Here is a 22,538-nt window from a genome sequence, read left to right on the forward strand (position 1 = left end):
TTATTGTTCCATATCATAACAAAAGTTATGTCATACATGTTTTCACATACAGCAGGACTAGAACACCCTCATGGTGTTCAAAGTCCCAACATCACCCAAGAGCAAGCGTTATAAAGCGTTGATGAATGGAAAATCACAGCTGCAGCATCATCATAGTTTATAATTCCTTAGTGGATTTAGCAGGAGCATTTTCTCCAACAATGAAGAAACAGGGAGAAAGACAAGGAGAATTACAAATTGAAATTCTTTCATTCACATCTTTGCATTGACTCCGTATGTAATCGCACCGCGTGAACAATTTTTTTTGTGTTTGTTGTGAACAGTTTCAGAGACACAGAGACACTGATCCATCCCAGACTCCAAACCCAGGATAAAGAGGTTCAGTGAATGTGGTGTTGAAGGTGTGGAGGTGGATCAGTTTGTTAGAGGAGACTCTGTAGAAGGTCAAAGTGCCAGCAGGACAGTCCAAGTACACTGCTACCACACCGGAGGGGGAGGAGGAGGAGGAGGAGATGTCTGTTTGTTTGTTTTTGTGCCAGACAGAGTAACCACCACCACCAAAACAACTCAGACTCCAGGACTGATCATTCCTTCCAAATCCAGTGTTGTTTCCTCTCCTCTTGATTCCTCTGTAACTCACTGATATATGAACATCTCCTCTCCACTCGACCTCCCAGTAACAGCGACCAGTCAGACCGTCTCTACACAGCAGCTGAGGCCATGAGTCAAATCTGTCTGGATGATCTGGATATGACTGGTCGTCTGACACACGTGTCACCTTCCTGTTGGTGTCGTCCAGTTTGAGGTTTCTGCAGACTGTGTTTGTGTCCAGTTCCAGTTCACAGACATCTGATGGAGAGAACAAACACAATGCAGCTAAAGGTTATTGTTGGAGACAATTGGGTGTTTTTTGTTTGTGTTTTAAAGCTTAATAAATATACTTTGGGTATTAGTATATGACATCACAAGGGGGCGGTAACTTGATGGTGATGGGTCACGTCATACATTTCATTGATAAATAGGACACCGGTGTGTAGTGGTGGGTGTTTTGTTGGATCGCAGAGAAAAACACAGTGTTGGGGAACTAGCAGGAGTAGATTCAGTTATTAATAGATAATTATTAATATCAATACTCAGTCTCAATATAAAGGAGTTTGTACTCAAATGCCAATAATTAATAACTATTAGAATATGAGTACAAACAAGTGGGTGTGTGTGTGTGTGTGTGTGTGTGTGTGTGTGGGTGTCGACCAGTCAGCCATGTGGAGTGGGGGTGTTCTTTGTGGGAGGCCGTGTGGTCCTGCCTGGAGAACAGGTTTCTATATATGTGTATAATTAGTGTAATATATGTAGAGCCGTTAGGAAAGTTGGATTAGTGAGAACGCAACCTGTCTGTTCTGGATCACTGACGATCAACAGACAAAACAAAATCACTACAAAATTACATAGTTGGTCTTAAAAATATCACAGTTTAGCCTTAAAGCCCCAGTCGGAACATTTTTTTGATCATATTCACTGAAGTCGACACTATGCTCCGATAGAACAACATAAATCATCCGGTTTTAGAAAAAAAAAACGTGCCTCTATGTGCACGTAGAGCCTGTTGTTTGTTTTGCAAAATATCAACACGGCCTGAATTCCTGTCCGATCAGCACGCAGGCCTGTGTTCGTGCATACACAGCCCCTCTTCCCTCGGGTCGTACCACTATCACAGGGGGGAGGCGGAGGGAAGAAGCAAAAATCTTCCAATTCCTCGGTTAAAAACTGAAACGAGGAGGTCCAAAACAACCAAGGAAAAGAAAACACCGGTGGAAAAGAAGGAAAAAAAAGAAAGATTGCGACGGTGCACATGATAAAACCGGAGTCAACATCGGACCCACATTTCAAAGGTGGCGTGATCTAAGGGATTTCAGAGGGCACGAAGTCGAGGGGGAGGAGCTCGGTGGTCGTGGGGGAGGAGCGTGAGAGTTGTAAACATTCAAAATCTGACAGAGTGCCCTAGATCCGCCGGACTTGCCGACTGGGACATTAAATTACTAAAGATTGAAACCAGACCAACCTGTGGTCTGGTCTCTGGACTAATGTGAGCTACTATTGTGGACCTCTAGGGGACCACAGACAGTCTCTGGTTCCTCCACATAGTCTGGTCTGGTCTGGTCTCTGGACTAATGTGAGCTACTATTGTAGACCTCTGGGGACCACAGACCAAGGAGACAACATCTGGTTCCTCCATTTAGGGTTCAGGGACGTCAGGACGACAGGAGGACGATCTCAACGCTGAGACGCTTTAGAGACACAGAGGAATTTATCTCTTGAGTTGAAATATTTAAACTCACACAAACACGACTAAGTGAATTTTGCGTGTTTGTCTCCGTTGCCGTCCGGCAGGAATTGCCGTCCGTTTGTGTCTCTGCGTTGACTTTGTGTGTAATTGAGTGTGAAAATGTGGCGTTTGGTGTGAACACAACACGACATCTTTACAGCCACGAAGAAACAAACGCTACATCCTGATAGAAACGTGATCATCGGATTTCAGTCATGAACACGTTCAAATCTGGAGCAGCTGAGTTACTGAAAACATACTCACACTTCCTCAGACCAGGTCTCAGATTCTGCTGTCCCCCATGGTCCACCCTGCAGGAAGACATTCAAACACCTCAATCAGGTCCACCATTAAACATGAACCCCAGTTCCTCAGTCAGAGACGGAGACACAGTCTGGAGCTGTTGTCCATCTGTCCTCACCTGAGAGTCCAGTCTGATGTATGTCCATCTGTCCTCATATGAGTGTCCAGTCTGATGTCTGTCCGCCTGTCCTCACCTGAGAGTGTCCAGTCTGATGTCTGTCCATCTGTCCTGACCTGAGAGTGTCCAGTCTGATGTCTGTCCGTCTGTCCTCACCTGAGAGACCAGTCTGATGTCTGTCCATCTGTCCTGACCTGAGAGTGTCCAGTCTGATGTCTGTCCGTCTGTCCTCACCTGAGAGACCAGTCTGATGTCTGTCCATCTGTCCTCACCTGAGAGTGTCCAGTCTGGTGTCTGTCCACCTGTCCTCACCTGAGAGTGTCCAGTCTGATGTCTGTCCATCTGTCCTCACCTGAGAGTCTCCAGTCTGATGTCTGTCCATCTGTCCTCACCTGAGTGTCCAGTCTGATGTCTGTCCAACTGTCCTCACCTGAGAGTGTCCAGTCTGATGTCTGTCCATCTGTCCTCACCTGAGAGTGTCCAGTCTCCAGTGTGGACCCTCCAGTCCAGCAGACAGCAGCTTGACTCCTGAGTCTCCTGGATGATTGTAGCTCAGGTCCAGCTGTCTCAGATAGGAGGGGTTGGAGTCCAGAGCTGAGGCCAGAGAAGAACAGCCGTCCTCTGTGATCAGACAACCTGACAGACTGAAGACACACACACTACTGTCACTTCTGGGGACTTTACATAGACTTATGTCCATTTGTCCACTTTTTAAAATGAGAAAAAGTGATATTTGTCTTTTGTTGTGTTGATGTTGTACTGGGTGGGATAAGCGTGGCTGAGTGATGGACAGAGATGGACAGAGGAGGAAGTTAAGAAAGAAAAGAGACCGGCTGAAATGATTGAGAGAGAAATTGAAGCGTTAGAAAAGAGAAGAAACAACAGTTGAAACAGTCTATGTGGTCTGTCTTCAGACCTGGTGTGCCAACAAAGATCTGGTATTGATTTTAAACCATCGAGCAAAGAAAAAAGGCTGTAATTCAATAACATTTCAACAATGTTTATAGTTTTCATATTGAACTGGAGGAATTATGAATAACAAGTTCTCTGATAATAACAGTAAAATACAAAACACAGCTTTAAAAATGTGCTTCTTACCACATTTTGTCTGGAGAAAGGAAGGAAGCTGCTTTGTCTCTTGTTAGTAAGTCAGAAACTAATTGTAGATTTGGGTTTAGGCATTCTGTGAGTAAAGCTAGTTATAACATTTAGTCTTGTGTTGATAGTTTGTTGTTTAAATTCTTGTGAAGCTGTCTATACTAAGTGAGCAATCAGCTAGTTTCAGCCAGCTCAGCTGTAGTCAATAGACTTGATTGGAGGGAGGGGTCACAGTCAGTGCATGAGGTAAACTGAGCACTTAAAAGGCTGTCACTACAGCGTCAGGCCAGCAGAACGAAGACAGCTGAACAAAGACAAGGGAGTCTATCTGTGGGAGTCTCAATGGAAGTCTATTGAGGTAGGCATAACATCTCAACCCGCAGCCATGTGTCTTATCCCAGTCAGGACATCACACTGGAGAAGCTCCTCATCTCACCCAGATGGTCCAACCAGGTCCTTCCTCAGGACCACCTACCCCAATCTGCACTTGAATTCCACGCCGTCTCTTTCACTCTTCCTTTCAAGCTCAACATCATAGTGATCTATCGCCCACCCGGTCCTCTCGGTTACTTTTTGGATGAGATGGATGCCCTCCTGAGCTGCTCCCCTGATGATGGCACACCACTCAACGTCCTCGGTGACTTCAACATCCACCCGGGAAAGATGCACTCATCTGAATTCATTGACTTCTTCTCCGCATTTGACCTTACACTCTCCCCCTCTCCACCAACTCACCGGGCCGGGAACCAACTTGACCTTGTCTTCACAAGATCCTGTGGCATCTCGGCACTCTCTGTTACCCCGCTCACCGTGTCCGACCACCACTTTGTGACTTTCTCCCTCCCCATGGAGCCCACCACATCCCTCCCCTCTACGCCTCGAATGGTCACCAGCCGCCGCAACCTGAAATCCCTCACTCCCTCCGCTCTCTCCTCAACTGTTATCTCCTCGCTACCATCCTCAGAACAGTTCTCCTTAATACCTACTGAGGAAGCCTCCTCTATCCTGATGTCCTCACTCTCCTCTTCTTTGGACACTCTCTGTCCCCCAATCTCACGACCTGCGCGATCATCTCCCTCCCCTCCCTGGCTGTCTGAACCCCTGCGAACCAACAGATCATTGTTGCGAGCGTCAGAGAGAAAATGGAAGAAATCGGGCCAGCACGAGGACCTTGCTCACTACCACCACCTCCTCTCTGACTTCACCTCAACTGTTTCGGCAGCTAAATCTGCCTTCTACCTGGCAAAGATCAACTCTTCTGCCTCCATCCCCAGGAAAATCTTCTCCATGTTCTCCTCCCTCCTCACCCCTCCCCCTCCTTCCTCCTTTACTGCTGATAACTTTGCAACTTACTTTACCAAGAAAGTAAATGACATTGGCTCCTCATTCACTCCTATAACCTCCCAGAAAACATCTCCACTAACTCTCAACTCTGAAGGCCTTACCAGCTTTAGCCCCCTCACCTCTGAAGACATTCATGCACTTGTTTTTTTTTGACAAATGTTTTTATTGTCCGATTTTAGTTACAATACAAATACATGTAAGTTTTTCTAATGCAAGGCATTGCAGTAGCCCCTCAACCAAAATGCGCTTGCTTGGTCTGTGAACAGACTTCCATGATAGTGCAATTTTATGTTTAGCTTCAAGAAGACAGAATATGACCATTTTCTTATTGCTATTGCTCAGTGAACAGCTTGCTGGGAAACAACCAAAAATGCAAAGCTTGGGACAGAGTGGAAGTTGTTCTTTAATAAAGATGGATACACTTGTAGTAATCTCTTTCCAAAAATCTTGAATGAGGGTGCATTCCCAGAGGCAGTGAACCAGACTACCTTCATGTATACCACATTTGACACAAGTATCTGGTGTATTAGGGTAGATGCGATGCAATAATTCTGGAGTATAGTATATTCTCATCAACCATTTGTACTGGAGGAGTTTAAACCTTGTATTTATTGTTTGCACCTGGCATTGGAAACATATATCCTGCCACTCTTCTACAGTGATCTCTTCATTAAGGTCTGAACACCATGCTAATCTTTTATCCTCTGAAGATTCTCTTGCTGCACCTATGATAATCTAATAAAACTTTGAGATTAATCCAGCTGCTCCATAATGGGTCAGGACTGTCCTTTCCAAAGAATTTAGTGAGGGAGGATTTACAGAGTTCTGTGTCTTAGTTATGAAGCTTCTTATCTGAAGATACTTGAAAAAGTGTTTAGGCTCAATGCTAAACCTTTGCTTGATCTCAGTAAAACTTAAAAGAGTATCATTCTCATACAAATCTGAAATCTTACTGATACCTCTGTCTGCCCATAACTTAAAACCAAGGTCATTAGTACCTGGTGTGAAGTTTCTGTTCCCCCAAATAGGTGATAATTGGGATAGTGGAGCATTTTCCCCAAGATAATTTAACACCTTGTGCCATACTATCAGTGTATTTCTAACAAAGGGGTTTGCTGTGTGCTTTTTCAGAGTGGCTAAGTTTGCAGAATAAATGTAGAGGTATAAGGGGATTTTAGAAGTTGTGATTTCCTCCATCCTTATCCAGTGCAGTGGTGACTGATGTTCAAACCAGTATGAGGCAGCTCTTAGTTGGGCAGCCCAATAGTATCCCTGAAGGAAAAGGAGCTTTAACCCACCTCTGTCATACGGTAAGTAACGTGTCATTATGGGTCACGTAATGGGTCATGCGCAGTCTTGAGCGTCTATCGTTCCAAATAAAATTACAAAAACATTTTTTCATTTTATCAAAGAAATTACCAGGGGGAGCAAGTGGGATGGATTGAAAAAGGTACAGGAACTTAGGAAGGATATTCATCTTCAGAACATTAATAAGTCCTATCATGGAAAGTGGCAAGGATTTCCATCTGTTAATAGATTCTACTACTGACTCGATCACCGGGTTATAGTTAGTTGGTATAATGGATTCTATTGTAGGTGTGATTTTAACTCCAAGATATTGTTGGGGACCTAACCGTTAGGACTACACAATGCGGCCTACACATGCGGCCAAAACAAAGGGACAAAGGGGATTAAAAACTAAACCGCCATTTTAGTTTCACGTCTCACCCAGGTGAGAAATGCGACGTCACACAACTGGTGCCCTATTGGCTGACAATCTTCAGGGAATGGGGGTCACCTGGAGCGGCCTAAGCTATATAATCCGGCGTCGCCAGAGGAACGCTCTCTTCCACTGTAACTCGCGTTACGCCAGGAGGTGAATATTACGTCTGCAGCGTTTTCCTTTGTCCTAGGCCGCAGTCTTTCCCCCAAACTCGCTGGATGAGCAACAGACTGTTTTACCCCTTTTTTCCTCTACTCGTTTTATTTTTTCTTTTGTTTATCATTTTGGATCCTGAGGAGACCACCGCGACAGCGCGACTCTCCCGTTCCCCGCGGTATGAAGAAAAACTTTCTTCGTCCCAGCTGCCAGCAGAACGGATAACTCGACCCGTCTTTGTCTGAAATCAGCTGACTAAATCGCCGAGCCCCGCGATTGTTCATCGTTCCCTGCAGAAGGAAGAATAACTAACGGTTTTCTTCAACTAAATTGGATCCGGCGCTGAACCCTCACATCTACCCATCGCACATCGACAAAGTAAGAGGCTATTTGTCTGGGCAGAAGCAGAGATTCGATAGTGTAGGACATGCTTGTAATTCTTGTTAATGTGTTTTAAGTTCTGATCGCGGACCGCCGAGTCCGTTTGTTCATGTGCTGCTGTATTTGAATGCTGATCGTGTACCCACGTCGCTGGGTTGATTTCTGTAACAGTGTTTTCGACTAACCTCCGCCATATTCGCGAGGTCAGAAAGCCTATACTATCAGTTAAAAGACCGGTCGCGTGGAATAAACGCCAGTTCATTCACGCGCGCCCGTGTGATAGCGGCACGCCTTCTGAGCCTGAGAATATCGCTCGCGAATTCTCTCTCTCTTTGTTTGTTCCCCGCTAACACACACACACACATCTACGCCGCACACACATGTCCTAAGCCAGCTGTTCCCGGCGGACGCTGAGGACATAGCCACATCTGGTGGCTACATACGGCCATCTCTCTCTCTCTCTCTCTCTCTCTCTCTCTCGCTACTCCATCTGACGTCAGTGGCTCCGCCCCTGAACGCTGTGAGGAATAGCTCCATCTGGTGGCCGCACATAGCCATCTCTCCCTCTCTCTCTTTCTCACTCTCTCTCTCTCTCACTCTCTCTCTCGACACACACGCACACACACACACTCCACATGTGTCTCTCCCTTTGTTTAAGCTTAGCTTTGTGTGTTAGGTAGTTAGGTAGTAAGGCTTTGTTAATTGCAGTGTTATTGATTGTGATCATTATTACTGATTTTAATAAATCTTATTATATTATAACTAGCGGTCTCTTGTGCTTGTTGTGTATATGTCACTGGATAACAGCAGGTTGTGAAGGCTAGTGCTTGAATTTCACGCCTTTTTAATTGTTAGATTGTTTTTATGCTTCCATGCCAATGATCACGATGATTGGCATGTGAGTAAAAAACCTTTATATTGAGACTGAATACAGTTTTAGGTTATCTTTTCCCTGATCCCAGGGTGGTGCCCCGTTTATTCATGATTATATCATGATAATATATTAAATATAATTATTAATACCGATAATCATATTGATATTGATAATTAACTGTTGATAACCAAATCTGCTCCTGCTACAACCCCAACAATATGTAAAGCTGTCTGTAATATTCCTAAAAGGAGTACTTAGTGGAGGATTCAGTCTCTCAGATCTTTTCAGAAAGAGGATTGTAGATTTAGATGCATTAACCTTGTAACCTGAAAAGCTTCCATATGTTCCTATTAAAGTTAATAAAATAGGTATCAATTGTTTCAAGTCTGTCAGAAAAAAAACTACATCATCTGCAAACAATCCAATTTTATTCTCAATGTTATTAATTTTGATACCAGTTATCTGAGTGTTGCTTCTAATCGCAATGGCTAAAGGTTCAATGGCCATAACAAAAAGATGGGGAGACAGAGGACATCCCTGTCTTGTACCTCTGGACAGAGAGAACTGTTTGGATACCATATAGTTGGTCATTACTAAAGATGTTGAGTCATGATATAAGATTTTAATCCACTTGAGAATATTGCTGCCTATTCCAAAATGGTTAAGCACCTCAAATAGGTATTCGTGCTCGACCCTATCGAAGGCTTTTTCCGCATCAAGTCCTACCATAACCATATCAGATGTTTCTTTCTTGGCATGTATAATATTCATTAACCTAAGAATATTGTGAGAGCCCTGTCTTCCTTTAATAAAACCATGTTGATCTAGTGCAATAATATCTGGTAAGTGTTTCTCTAACCTTCTGGCAAGAACTTTGGCTATTATTTTCACATCATTATTAATCAGAGAAATGGGACGGTAGGATTCACACTTTGTGGGGGGCTTTCCTGGTTTTAATATTAATGTTATTGTTGTGGTCCTGAATTTTGGTTGTGTTATGTTTTGACTTGTGACTGACATCTCTCTCCCTGTCATGCAGAGTGTGCACCAAGGGGCGGGGCGATCTCCGGGAGCACGGGGCACCTGGCACACCTGCAGCTTGTTCTGCCCAAATTGGCTGGCTTCTTAAGCCACTCTCCCTTTGCCTCCTGTGCCGGATGATTCCTTTGCTTTTCAGCAGCAAGCCTGTGCACCGTGTGTCTCCAGCCGCTCGCCTCGCGGTAACCCTCCAGCGATTGTTTCCTGTATCAGCGAGTTTTGATGCCTTGACACTATTTTCAGTTGTACTTTCGTTCTTGAGCCTTTTCCCATATCTATGGTGATTTTTAGTTTGCCTTTTTTTCCGCTACTTTTCCTTGAGAGATTTGTGTTGTTACTTTGTTTGAGAATTTTCTGTGAAACTGTTCGCACACCTTTTGTTGAATAAACTTATTTTTGTTGAACTCTGCAACTGGGTCCTGACTTCCTGGACTGGCCTTAACAGTTATAAGTGCATTCCGTAATGATGGCGGCAGTTCCCCCCTCTAAAGTGACTCTTCACACATGTTCAATAAAGGAACCAACAGCATCTCTTTGTAGATTTCAATAGGAATACTATCCGGTCCTGGTTTTTTCCCTCCTTTCATACTGTCTATGGCCTCTGACAGTTCAGATGCTACAATTGGGGAGTTAAGCTCCTCTTTTGCGCTCTCTGTCAGGACTGGTATTTCTATCTGATCTAGGAAGCTGTGAAGTTTATGAGCTGTGGCTGGACTTTCTGACGTATACAATTTAGAATAGAATGTCTGGAAAGAACTATTAATTTCTTGTGGATTAGTAATTGCTGTCCCTTCCTCTGACTTTATTTCTAAAACTGACCTTTCATTCTGCATTGATTTTAAACGACAGGCCAGAAGTTTCCCTGCCTTCTCTCCTTGATCGTAGAACGTCTGTTTCAGTTTCATTATGCTATTTAGTGCTTTATTTGAGGACAGCTCATTATACTGTGCTCTTAGAATGGCCAGTCTCTGTCTAGTTTCTGTTGTATTATTAAGGTTAATTTCTATCTCAAGTTCCTTAATATCTTTTTCTAACTCCAACAGTTTGAGGTTCTGTTTATTAGAGATACTGCTTGTATAACTGATCATTTGCCCTCGTATATAGGCCTTGAATGCCTCCCACCTTGTAGATGCTGATGTTTGAGTAGTGTTCATTTGAAAGTAAATATCAATATTACTGTGATGGGAATTTTTTATTTAGTAGTTCATTATAGTATAATTAGTAGTTTGAGTAGTTTTAACTCATACTATTCCATGTGTGTCTGTATTCTGTACTTATGTCATGTCATGTGTTACATGAGTTGTAAAATGCATCTTGTGACACCAGCACAGCTGGCAAGTCAATATGGATCTATGGACACTGATGAGTGGTTCAAACACCACATTCTGGACAAAGTTCTCCGTCTACACAAACAACGGATACAATGCTTTTCTGATGACACATCACAAACAACCGTATAAAAAGCCCCTTTTAAGACTGAAGAATTGGTCAGACTCTTAAGGAGTCTGCCCCTATCTGGCCAGATAGTTTGCTCTGAAGCTGTATGTCAGTGATGCGGTCCACTTGGACACCCTGTTTGCGAGGACTTTGACTTATTAGACTTTGTCTGTTTACAGTCTGTCTGTAGCGACTGCTAGCCTGTTTTTGGAGTCTGTATAGAATAAATTACTAAACGCTCTGTTAGGAGTTGTATTCTTATTTCTCATCAGGTGATCATAAACTGATTTCCACCACAATTACCTCCAACAAAATGTAAGAACTCCTTATCATGTAGCCATTGTGGGCTTAATCGCCACATAGTTGGACCCTTGGTAGCTGTCAGTGTAATTGACTAGTAGTAGTAGTAGTGCATGATCTGAAATGACAATACTTTTATAAACTGAGTCATTTACATTGGCTATCATAGGTTTAGAAATGAGGAAGTAGTCTATGCGGGAGTAAGAGTTATGGGTAGTGGAATGACATGAATATTCCCTTCTGGAAGGATTCCTATTTCTCCAGATATCACAAAGATTTAACTCACTCATAAAGTGTTGTGTTATTTCCCTACTCTGCGTATGTGAGGTGTCCACACCTGATGACTTATCCAGTTTAGGATTTAGAGTACAATTGAAGTCTCCTGCCATACAGATGTGGCCATGTAATGTTGATAAAGTCAGAAACAAGTTATTATAAAACTGTGCATCATCACTGTTAGGACCATACAGACATATTAAATTAATGTCTTGATTTAGTAAAGAGCCCTGGACGATAACAAATCTGCCTGCAGTGTCTTGTATGGAGTTATAAACCCTTAATGGCACAGATGAGTGTACCAGTATTGCCACTCCTCTGGCATGTGAGGAGAATGAGGCAGATATGACTTGACCTTGCCATCTTCTTTTTAATGGAATATATTCACTGGAAAGTAAATGAGTTTCTTGAATAAAAGCTATCTGTGTTTTAAGCTGCTTCAACCTAGACATTACTTGTTTTAATTTCACTATCTTCCTAAGACCTCTAACATTCCAAGAAATTATATTTATTTTAGTATGACCACTCATGATGAAAACAGTAAACTAAGCTTATGTAACCACCTTATTAACCATGCCTTATTATAAAGTAAAACGTGTGCCTTTAGAACAAACAAATACAACAGCAAACAACAAGGGCCTCTCCTAAAGGAGGCAACAACAACAAGAAGGCCTAACCTGAACCCTGTGCGGCTATTCACGCACATCTCCCCTCCCTCCCAATTACCGGATCCCGATAAGACTGAAATCTGATCCTCTTGAGGAGCAGTAAGCAGCCAGTAACTGCTATTACAATAGGGGGAGAAAAAAAAGAAAAAGAAAAAGGTCGGAGCTTGCTCGATATTTATATTACGGATGGGAAATACAATGTTCATTTGTGACCCTATATCAGTCTTTCATTAGTAGCCTAAGAGGGCAGATAACGTCTAACCTCCAAGCTCTTCATCAATTAGTCTACTTTTAAGCTTACCAGAACAGCGTCAAAGATGTAAGATCAATGTCGGATTGCTTTCAGTTAAAGTTCTCTGAAAGGGCTTCTTGTCCCGTTTCAGCTGGTGATTCTTTCTGCACGGCTTGATCTGTGTTCACCTTCTTCATCTTTCGGATGAATTCTTCAGCTTGGGATGGGGAAGTGAAGTAGTGCCATCTTTTGTCGTGTAGAATTCGCATTTTTGCCGGGAACATAAATCCATATTCCTTACGCATTTGGCGCAGACTTTGTTTCACCCTGTCAAAAAGTTTCCGTTGTTTTTGGACTTCAGTGGAGAGGTCAGGAAAAAACATGACATGGCGATCCTCAACTATGATATCGTCTTTCAGACGTGCTGCTTTCATTATTCGATCTCTGTCTCGATATGTCAGGAATTTCACCAGAAGAGTCCGTGGTCGAGTTTTATCTGACCCAGCCTGATCCTGGGTCTGCTGCGGCATCTTCCCCAGCCTGTAGGCTTGCTCTATATTCAATGGTTGTCCTGTTTCAATATCAAGTGTCTTGGGAAGCCATGTCATTAAGAATGTATGGGCATCTCTGTTCTCCGATCCTTCGGGTAGTCCAACCACTCTTAGGTTGGAGCGGCATTGTCGGTTTTCCAACTCTTCCATCTGTGAGGTAAGCTTCTGGACTTTTTTCAGCGTAGCATTTGCTAGGGTTGTTAGCGAAGTGATCTGGTCCTCCGTTGTGCTAATGCGGGTTTCTGCCTCTGTGAGTCTTTCAGAAAATGCCCCTATAGCGTCTTTTATCTCTCGATTGGAGGAAACTACCTTGTGCAGCTGTACGGAAAAATCATTCCTCATGGACTGTATGGCTATTAATATCTGGCTCTCATCATGGCTAGTCTCCAATTGTGCTAGCATCTTGCTAGCGCTAGATGTCTGTTCTTCCGTGATGTCCTCATGTAGAGTTTCAACGTCTGTCTTTTTATCGTCTTTATGTCTTCTCCCTCGGTTTTTCGACATCATCCGAAATGAAGCTTATCTTAGCAAATATTTTGGGTCACAAGTAGCTCGATTTGGATATTGAAATATGGTAGAAATATATTAATTTCGTCGGAGCCTAGCCCCACACGACCATTCAGTTGCGTGTCATAACCGGAAGCCCGTTCATGCACTTGTTACGTCTAACCGTGCCACCACCTGCTCCCTTGACCCGATTCCCTCCTCTCTTCTCCAAGACATCTCACACGACATCTTGCCATTCCTCACCACCCTGATCAACACCTCCCTCACCTCAGGTGTCATTCAAGCGGCTTTTAAGACAGCTACAGTTGCTGACATCCGAAGCTACAGACCTGTATCTCTTCTTTCATTCCTCTCTAAAACCCTGGAACATGCCGCATACAACCATCTGTCATCCTATCTCTCACAGAACAACCTCCTTGACCCTGATAAATCAGGATTCAGGACTGCTCACTCCACTGAGACGACTAGCACTGTTGCTCCTAAGGTACTACTTTACTCAGATGAGGACCTAAGACTTGTTCTATTTTTAGCTCTTACTTTATCGGCAATGATACGTTGTGGTTTCTTTGTTTCCTTCTTTTGACAAATGTACTTATTGTAAGTCGCTTTGGACAAAAGCGTCTGCTAAATGACCTAAATGTAAATGTAAATGTTCTTAAGAGTCTCAGAACTATGAGGCATTCAGGTGTTCAACTGCCAGTTGGAAGAAAAGAGTCTGTCTTGATTCAAAGCTCTGTTCTCACTGTCAGCGTTCCTCTTTGAGAGCAGCCGTGTGAACTCATCTATCGGCTCTAGATTTCACCGACCTGACTGACGTTTATCACCTCCACTCTCTGATCGATCTGTCAGCTGTCAGTGAGTCTCGTCAGTTGTCACCATAGAAACGTCACTCACAGAAACTCCAGTTTGCACAGATTTTATTAAGTTCGGAGTTAACGTTTCACCCCTTTGCATTACTGGGTAATTAAGTGTTTGTGAGTAGCAACCAGTGAGATGATTTAGCCTCCAACCATCTGAACCAGTTTAGTGATGCTAACGCTGCAGCAGTAAAATGGAAACACTGTCTTTTTAGGAATACGTGAATATAAATAACTGAATATTTGGTGCATGTAAACACATCACTGAAAGCTTCATAGGTAAACTTCTCAAAGTAGTTGAATCTGACCTGAGAGTTTCCAGTCGACAGTGTGGACTCTCCAGGCCAGCAGACAGCAGCTTCACTCCTGAATCCTGCAGGTCGTTGTTACTCAGGTCCAGGTCTCTTAGACTGGAGGACTGGGAGCTGAGAACTGAGGACAGACCTTCACAGCTTCTCTCTGAGAGGTTACAGCCACTGAGTCTGAAGAGGAACCAGAAATTAGTGATGAAACAATTACAAACAACTGTTCATCACCTCAGGTTCTAAGTGACATTTTTGTCATAATTAAGTTATTCACATATTCTTATTCTATGACAACTTAGTAACATTATGTGAGGTGTTTTATTTAGGAAACAAAAAGGTTCTATTTCCAAAGTCAAACCACCTTGGTTCTCTTAGGTTCTACTTGTGAGCCAATCAGCAGGTCAAATGCACACAGGAAGACCAATCGGGTTCTGCTTCTTTGTCATGTTGCTGTGGTTGCTCAGTGGCAGCAGCAACAAGCAGCAGAGGAAATGTCACGCCAACGCAACGCTTAGAAGAAACCTCAAGATCAAGCCTTGTGAAAGACAGCAGGACAAACACCAGACTAGTTCAGTCTTGCTAATACGTTTATTTTCATTGTTAGCTACCATGCTAGCCAGCTAACACTGGCTTCCTATGATTAGTATGGCAACATTAGAAATGTATAGTAAACTAGCATTATCTGGCTAGCATTAGCATATGAAGCTAGGGTTTGGGAGCTATTATTAGCTGCCAGGCTAATATTAGAAAGCTCTGTTCTCACTGTCAGCGTTCCTCTTTGAGAGCAGCCGTGTGAACTTATCTATCGGCTCTAGATTTCACCGACCTGACTGACGTTTATCACCTCCACTCTCTGATTGATCTGTCAGCTGTCAGAGAGTCTCGTCAGTTGTCACCATAGAAACGTCACTCACAGAAACTCCAGTTTGCACAGATTTGATTAAGTTCGGAGTTAACGTTTCACGCCGTTGCATTACCGGGTAATTAAGTGTTTGTGAGTAGCAACCAGTGAGATGATTTAGCCTCCAACCATCTGAACCAGTGTAGTGATGCTAACGCTGCAGCAGTAAAATGGAAACGCTCCGTCATCATTTAATAATTCTCAATGATCTATCAGTTATGTGTCTGGGTGCAGATAGGTCAGGGTCTGGGTCTGGATCTGGGCCAAGCTCCACCTCTTAGTGACCCTTGCTATAGAGCCTTTTACAGTCATTGTCATCATAAATGTGTGTGCACATGTTGGTGTTAAAATGGTGTTTTGTCTCCGCCGTGCAGACGAGTTAGAAGCTTTAAACTTTGAATTAAAACTGTCAGCAGCATCAAAATGTCTGGTTGGTTCATGTTCAGTTGTCAGAGTTGATATTCCAATCAGGCATCAACCTCTGGTTCAGAAAAGTGAAGTCAAGCCTGAAGGTCCTTAAAGCTGCATTCTCTCTGTTGGCCACTAGGGGGTGTTTTCATGAATAATATGTCTTCATTGCATCTGCATAGCTTTGAGTCTGCATGTGGGTCCTCCCTGCTGCTTCAGCCACCGTGACAAGAATATTAGTTCATTTCATATAAAACTCAATAAACTCAACTGTATAGAAAGTGGTTCAAACTGGCTCCACCTTGACAGCAGAGACAGTCTGGTGTTGTAGTTCAGGCTCACATGTTCATGGAGTGACGTTCACAAACGTAGACTGACGTTTGCAACAGCATTTATAAACACCAGGTGGATTTATAAAACTATTAAAACATGGAACGGCAGGGAAAAGATAAACAAGAGGTTTGGTTTTGACAAAAGGCAAGTGCTGGCAAGTCGTTAGCAGCAGAAACAGTATTTCATCAGCCATGTTAACAGATTAGTAGCAGACGTGTCTTTTTAGGAATACGTGAATATAAATAACTGAATATTTGGTGCATGTAAACACATCATTGAAAGCTTCATAGGTAAACTTCTCAAAGTAGTTGAATCTGACCTGAGAGTTTCCAGTCAACAGTGTGGACTCTCCAGGCCAGCAGACAGCAGCTTCACTCCTGAATCCTGCAGGTCGTTGTTACTCAGGTCCAGGTCTCTTAGACTGGAGGACTGGGAGCTGAGAACTGAGGACAGAACTTCACAGCTTCTCTCTGAGAGGTTACAGCCACTGAGTCTGAAGAGGAATCAGAAATTAGTGATGAAACAATTACAAACAACTGTTCATCACCTCAGGTTCTAACTGACATTTTTGTCATAATTAAGTTATTCACATATTCTTATTCTATGACAACTTAGTAACATTATGTGAGGTGTTTTGTTTAGGGAAAAAAAAGGTTCTATTTCCAAAGTCAAACCACCTTGGTTCTCTAAGGTTCTACTTGTGAGCCAATCAGCCAGTCAAATGCACACAGGAGGACCAATCGTGTTCAGCTTCTTTGTCATGTTGCTGTGGTTGCTCAGTGGCAGCAGCAACAAGGAGCAGAGGAAATTAGCATTATCTGGGTAGAATGATCATATGAAGCTAGCATAAGCTGGCTAGCATTACCTGATCTGGTAATATAAGGAAACTAGCACATGGTGGCTAGGGTTAGCTGGTCCAGATACCCAGGCCCTGGGGTCCGTGAGCTTGGAGTAAGGCCGACCACGGGGCTCTGTCATGGGCCAAGCCCACAGCCTGGCCTCCCTCCCTCGCAGGTAATTATTATCTGGTGGTCTGAAGGACACTGTAGGTAGGACGGGAGTGTACCCATGTTCCCCCGCTTTGTATGTGACCGGGGAACATATTGTCTATTGTTGAAAAAGGGTCCTATGTTCCCCAGTCTGTTATTTTTTCCACCATCAGTGCTGAATTCCACGGCAAACAGGCCCATGTAAGCTGACAGACTTTTTGAAATCCCCCCTACTTTTACTGTCTATCATCAGTGAATCTGTCGATCCTGTTTAATTTCACTTTCAGTTGTGAATCAGTTCATTTCAGAATGTTTCTGTTGTGAGATTCTGTCTCACTTCCGACTTCTATGCCTCCTGGTAGTCTCTCAGATCACCAGGTGCAGGGCCACAATAATCAGAATTTACTCAGAAGTTACTCAGTACTCGAGTGGTTTTTTCACTAAATACTTTCTTACCTTTACTGTTAAGTAACTATTTGGAAATACTTTTTACTTCTTTACCTTTTGCAGTTGGGAAAACCAATCAAATCGTTCAGAATGCAGATAGAACCTTGTAATTCCAAGATGGTTTGTTGTTTTGTGAATGACGAACTATATTTACAGAGCTTTGCTGGAGGCTTGGACCACCGGCAGCAGCCTCAGAAGAGCCTCCTCTGAAGCAGAGTATTCCTTCAGGTCAAACAGGTCCAGATGTTTTTCTGATGACAGTAAGATGAAGACCAGAGCTGACCACTGACCAGGAGACAGTTTACGGGAGGAGAGACGTCCTGAAGTCAGATACTGTTGGATCTCCTTCACCAGAGAACGATCATTCAGTTCATTCAGACAGTGGAACAGATTGATGCTTCTCTCTGGAGACAGATCCTCATCAACCTTCTCCTTGATGTACTGGACTGTTTCCTGATTGGTCTGTGAGCTACTTCCTGTCTGTGTCAGCAGACCTCGTAGGTGTTTCTGATTGGTCTCTAGTGACAGACCCAGAAGGAAGCGGAGGAACAGGTCCAGGTGTCCGTTTGGACTCTGTAAGGCCTTGTCCACAGCTCTCTGGTGCAGATGTGTTAGTTTAGGTTTGTCTCTGGAGACTTTAAACAACGAGGAAGTTGTTTGTTCTTCTGCCATCAGATTGACACCAGAGTTGACGAAGGTCAGATGGACATGAAGAGCAGCCAGAAACTCCTGAACACTCAGATGGACGAAGCAGAACACCTGGTCCTGGTACAGTCCTCTCTCCTCTCTGAAGACCTGTGTGAACACTCCTGAGTACACTGAGGCTGCTTTGATATCAATGCCACACTCTTTCAGGTCTGATTCATAGAAGATCAGGTTTCCTTTCTGCAGCTGCTCAAAAGCCAGTTTTCCTAGAGACATAATCATCTCTCTGCTCTGTGGACTCCAGTGTGGATCCGTCTCAGCTCCTCCATCATACTTGACGTTCTTCAGTTTGGACTGAACCACCAGGAAGTGGATGTACATTGTACGTTGGTCAGGGTCTTGGGCAGCTCCCCTCCCTCCCTGGTCTTCAACACGTCCTCCAGAACTGTAGCAGTGATCCAGCAGAAGACCGGGATGTGGCACATGATGTGGAGGCTTCGTGAGGTCTTGATGTGGGAGATGATCCTGTTAGCCTGCTCCTCATCTCTGAACCTCTTCCTGAAGTAGTCCTCCTTCTGTGGGTCAGTGAACCCTCTGACCTCTGTCACCATGTCAACACACCCAGGAGGGATCTGATTGGCTGCTGCAGGTCTTGTGGTTATCCAGAGACGAGCAGAGGGAAGCAGTTTCCCCCTGATGAGGTTTGTCAGCAGCACATCCACCGAGGTGGACTCTGTAACATCAGTCAGGATCTCGTTGTTGTGGAAGTCCAGAGGAAGTCGAAACTCGTCCAGACCGTCAAAGATGAACACAGCCTGGAACTCTTCAAACCTGCAGATTCCTGCTTCTTTGGTTTCAGGGAAGAAGTGATGAAGGAGTTCCACCAAGCTGAAGTTCTTCTCTTTCAGCAGGTTCAGCTCTCTGAAAGTGAATGGAAACATGAACTGTATGTCCTGGTTGGCTTTGTCTTCAGCCCAGTCCAGAGTGAACTTCTGTGTTAACACTGTTTTCCCGATGCCAGCCACTCCCTTTGTCATCACTGTTCTGATTGGTTCATCCCTTCCAGGTGAGCCTTTAAAGATGTCTTCTTGTCTGATGGTTGTTTCTGGTCTGTCTGGTTTCCTGGATGCCGTTTCAATCTGTCTGACCTCATGTTGGTCATTGACCTCTGCAGTCCCTCCCTCTGTGACGTGGAGCTCCGTGTAGACCTGATTCAGGAGGGTTGGGTTTCCTGCTTTAGTGATGCCCTCAAACAAACACTGGAACTTCTTCTTGAGGTTAGACTTGAGTTTACGTTGGTACACTGGACCAGCGGTTCCTGAATAAACAACAAAGGAACCCAGTTAGTGGATCCTACAGACCCTTTTACAGTCTATGACAAGCCATGTGTTAGAGCCATGTATTCCTATAGTCCTCAGTAGTAGTGACTTCATGAGCTTCTTTCATGATTAAATCAGAACTATTGGAGACAAAATCAATCAGGTGCACCTGATGAAGCCAACAGAAGTAAAATAAATACATTTACAAGATAAACAGAACTGGAAGGATATATAACCCTTTGAACTGCAGCTGTAAAGCTCAGTGAGTCAGTCTAGAAATAAAGAGCCTCTTGTATCGCCTCAATGTGCCGTTTCGGTTTTGAAAGGAAAATTCACCAGAATGAGATTTTTATGGCAACAAAAGAGAGAGAATGACCCCTGGTGGCGTCTGCTGGTCACTTCAACACATCACAATACAGCATCATAGAAAGAGACGGTATTGATGACGGTGTTGAAAATAGTACCATTGGAATTTCTAAATATCCTGGTGTACTCTAATCCTCCAAGCTGAGACGCCACCATTGAAAACATGGAGGTGTCCTCATAGAAGCCTGTTTTAAATACATTTTTATTTTCATACATACAAACTATTTAGTTCCTAGCTGAATGTCACCAGTTAACACGGTCACTGGGTGAAGTGAAACACCTGTTCCTCTGAAACGGTCGTGATCCTGTCTGAACTCTGTAGAACTTGAGTCTGTTGGAATATCGATTCTGACAACCGAACACGTAACAAGCAGACATTTAGATGCTACTAAGAGTTTAAATTCACTGTTTAAAGCTTCTAACTCGTCTGGATGGTTGAAGCAAAACGACATAAACGTTGACAACATGCGTACACATATTTATGATGTCAGCTGTAATCGGGTCTGTAGACAACCAGAGAACCTAAACATGAAGTTGTGTGCAGCCTATTAGGAGAAATATGACGTTCTTCATGTTGAATCCTTCTCTTCTTTCCACCATGTTAAATCTGTTAAAATCCTCTTACTGATCTGCAGACAGTCAGCCAGCTCCTCCTGCTTCATTCTCCTCAGAAAGTGCACTGTGATCTTCTGAAACGCCTCTCTGCTCCTCCTCTGCTCTTCATCCTCACCATCCAACAACTCCTCGTCCTCACTCTCCAAGCATTCTGGGTAATCTGGACTCAGGACCTTCTGGATCTTCTTCAGCTCGTTCTTCACAAAAGTGCCGATGTTCTCCTCCAGCAGCTGGAACAGAAGGATAAACTGAACATGAACTCTAAAGAACCCAACATGGGATTCATGTGTGGGTCTGAGCAGCATGGAGACCACTAGAACCTGTTCAGCATTGAATCTGTAGTTGATGTAGTTAATAGTGAAAGGTGAGCTTGTACATGTACTCACCATAAATATGGAGTCCAGGTGTGTTTGATGCTGCCGGGTCAACATAACCTCTGAGATCTGCTGAACTCTGTGGAGAAAACCAGTTTAAAGAATCACTAAACCACAGACTGTAGATCAGAAGTGGACGTCGTCATGGTGACGTCACCCATTATGTTTGACATTTCCACGGCCATTAAACCCTGGCCTGTTCCTTCTCCCACACTCCTCCCTGTGTCCAAAATCAACTTTGCAAGATCCACCTCTAAATCTCAGCCCCAGTAAAATATATTGAGTGTTCAACTCTGTAAACCATCCTCCAAAGAAACAGGTGCAATTTCCTACATGTCATAAATCTCCCATCTGCATATAGTTCAATAAAAATGTAACGTGTGTATCTGGTGCACAGAAGCCTCCTGTGTCCTAGGAAGTTCCGACCTGCAAAAATTGGGGAAATATACAGGAAACATCCCTTGACTCGGCAGCGGCTGTGGCTCAAAGGTAGAGTGAGTCGTCCTCCAAGATCGGCGGTTCGAAACCCGGCTCCTCCAGTCTACATGCCGAAGTGTCCTTAGGCAAGATACTGTACCATCAGTGTGTGAATGCGTATGAATGATTAATGTACAGGCGGCTCCTCTGCCATCAGTGAATCGTGTGTGTGTGTGTGTGTGTGTGTGTGTGTGTGTGTGTGTGTGTGTGTGTGTGTGTGTGAACGGGTTTGTGTAAGTGAATGAATGTAGTGTAAAGCACCTTGAGTAGCTAGTAAAATAGAAAAGCGATATATAAATGCAGGTCCATTGATCATTCCAGTCAATGTCCCGAGTCTTTACAAAGCTCTGTCAAAGCAACCTAATAGATGCTTCATTTATTACCTTATCACTGGCTTAGTGCAACGTATCAGGTCGATGCCAGAGCCAGAAATAGTAGGATATATGATAGTTCACTGTATAAATCCCCCTTTTCTCTCATCTAAGTAAGCCCGATAGGTGTTGCCACTGGGAAATACTATATAAAAAAATAAATAAATAATTAAACAAATAAATAAACACAAAATTATCGATTTTAGCATCTCTCGATTTCGCTATCGCTATTCCCAAGTATAAAAAGTTCATTTCTCTGGAGCCATTTCCATTGTTGTACGCTTCCGTAGGCCGTCCAGATCAAGTTGGCAGGAGTTCCACAGTTCCAGGCACATTTAAATGCAATAAATAATCACAACAAGCACTATTTAATGCAACTAATTGAATCAACACGTGAATTTATATCTATATAGATTGTCCCGTCACATCTGACGTCAGATCAAAGGCGGATGGCACATGTAACGGAAACTCAGCCTGACTGAATTAACACAGCTGAAACTTGGACCTCTCGGACCAAAACATCTCCCTCTCTCTCTCCTGTTTTTCATATCTATCCACTGCCAATAAAGTGCGTCTATGGATGAAAAAATCTTTAAAAAAAAATACAGCAGCTCGTGCCTGGTCTCGCGCCTCCGCAGTATGGAGAAACGCGCAACTTTGCCGTGAGCTGGAACCGGAGTTGGGGCTGCAGCTGCTCTGAGCGGCACTGAATCCGGTGCAGCTGTGCAGGTGGGTTCTCGCCACCGCCACTGTTATGTCGACTGCTGTGCGCCCTGACCCTGTTTTGTGATAGACATGCCTA

General features: G+C 43.7%; 1 protein-coding gene and 1 pseudogene across 2 annotated transcripts in view; both read right to left on the minus strand.

Annotated features, from left to right (window-relative positions):
- LOC311016321 (NLR family CARD domain-containing protein 3-like) overlaps positions 1-22,538 on the minus strand; it is a 186,106-nt gene that overhangs the window by 159,894 nt on the left and 3,674 nt on the right. The window lies entirely within an intron of this gene.
- On the minus strand, positions 15-19,478 carry LOC311016324 (NLR family CARD domain-containing protein 3-like; annotated as a pseudogene). The gene is made up of 6 exons (XR_014599472.1): positions 17,724-19,478; positions 16,453-16,626; positions 14,495-14,668; positions 3,215-3,388; positions 2,588-2,634; positions 15-849 (listed from the first exon to the last, which is right to left on the minus strand). The product of XR_014599472.1 is annotated as an NLR family CARD domain-containing protein 3-like (transcript).

This window comes from Eutrigla gurnardus (assembly GCF_963514095.1).
Source record: "Eutrigla gurnardus genome assembly, chromosome: 7".
In the NCBI taxonomy this organism is placed as follows: Eukaryota; Metazoa; Chordata; class Actinopteri; order Perciformes; family Triglidae; genus Eutrigla; species Eutrigla gurnardus.